This window comes from Mus caroli, chromosome 12 (genome assembly GCF_900094665.2).
Source record: "Mus caroli chromosome 12, CAROLI_EIJ_v1.1, whole genome shotgun sequence".
Taxonomy (NCBI): domain Eukaryota; kingdom Metazoa; phylum Chordata; class Mammalia; order Rodentia; family Muridae; genus Mus; species Mus caroli.
This window is the reverse complement of record NC_034581.1, coordinates 11775051-11776450: the sequence shown is the minus strand read 5'-3', so window position 1 is coordinate 11776450 and position 1400 is coordinate 11775051.

The following is a 1400-nucleotide window of genomic DNA, read 5'->3' as shown; positions in this document are numbered from 1 at the left end:
TGCTATGAACATAGTGGAGCATGTGTCCTTATTACAAGTTGGAACATCTTCTGGGTCACTATTGCAGATGCCAACAAGATTTTGCTGAAAGGTCCCTGATATAGCTGTCTCTTGTGAGGCTATGCCAGTGCCTGGAAAATACAGAAGTGGATGCTCACAATCATCTATTGGATGGAGCACAGGGTCCACAATGAAGGAGCTAGGGAAAGTATCCAAGGAGCTGAAGGGGTTTGCAGCCCCACAGGAGGAGCAGCAATATGAACTAACCAGTACCCCCAGAGCTCCCTTGGACTAAACCACCAATCAAAGAAAACCAATCAAAGAAAATCATGGTGGGACTCATGTCTCTAGCTGCATATGTAACAGAGGATGGCTTAGTCAGTCATCAATGGGAGGAGAGGCCCTTGGTATTTCAAAGATTGTATGCCCTAGTATAGGGAATGCCAAGGCCAGGAAGAGGGAATGGGTGAGTTGGGGAGCAGGAGAGGAAGGGAGGAGTTAGGGGGGTTTCAGAGGGGAAACTAGGAAAGGACATAGCCTTTGAAGTGTAAATAAAGAAAATATCTAATAAAAATATATTTAAAAATACAGAAAAACAACAAATTCATGAAATTCTTAGGCAAAAGGATGGAACTATCATCTGGACTAAGGTAACCCAGTCACAAAAGAACACACATGGTGTGCACTCACTGATAAGTGGATATTAGCTCAGAAGCTCAGAATACCCAAGATGCAATTCACAGACCACATGGACTTCAAGGAGTAGGAAGACTAAAGTGTGGATACTTTGGTCCTTCTTAGATGGGGTAACAAAAACAATCACAGGAGCAAAACCTGGAAATAAAGTGTGGGGCAGAGACTGAAGGAAAGGCCTTCCAGAGACTGCACCACCTGGGATCCATCCCACATGCAGTCACCAAACGCAGACACCATTGTGGATGCCAAGAAGTGCATACTGACCGGAGCCTGATACAGCTGTCTCCTTAGAGGCTCTGCTAGAGCCTGACAAATATAGAGGCGGAGGCTCTCAGCCAATCATTGACCTGAGTACAGAGTCCTCAATGGAGGAACTAGAGAAATGACCCAAGGAGCTGAAGGGGTTTGCAATTCCATAAGAAGAATAAAAATATCAACCAACCAGACCCCCTAGAGCTCCTAGGAACTAAACCACCATCTAAGGAGTACACATGAGGACCCATGGTTCCAGCTGTATGTGTAGCAGTGGATGGCCTTTTGGGGCATCCATGGGAGAAGAGGCCCTTGGTCCTGTGAAGGCCCCAGTGTAGGGGAATAGGAGGGCGGGAAGGCAGGAGTGGTTAAGTGGGTGGGGACAGACCTTCATAGAAGCAGGAGGGGGAAGGGATAGGAGGTTTCTGGGGAAGAAACAGGGAAAGGGGATA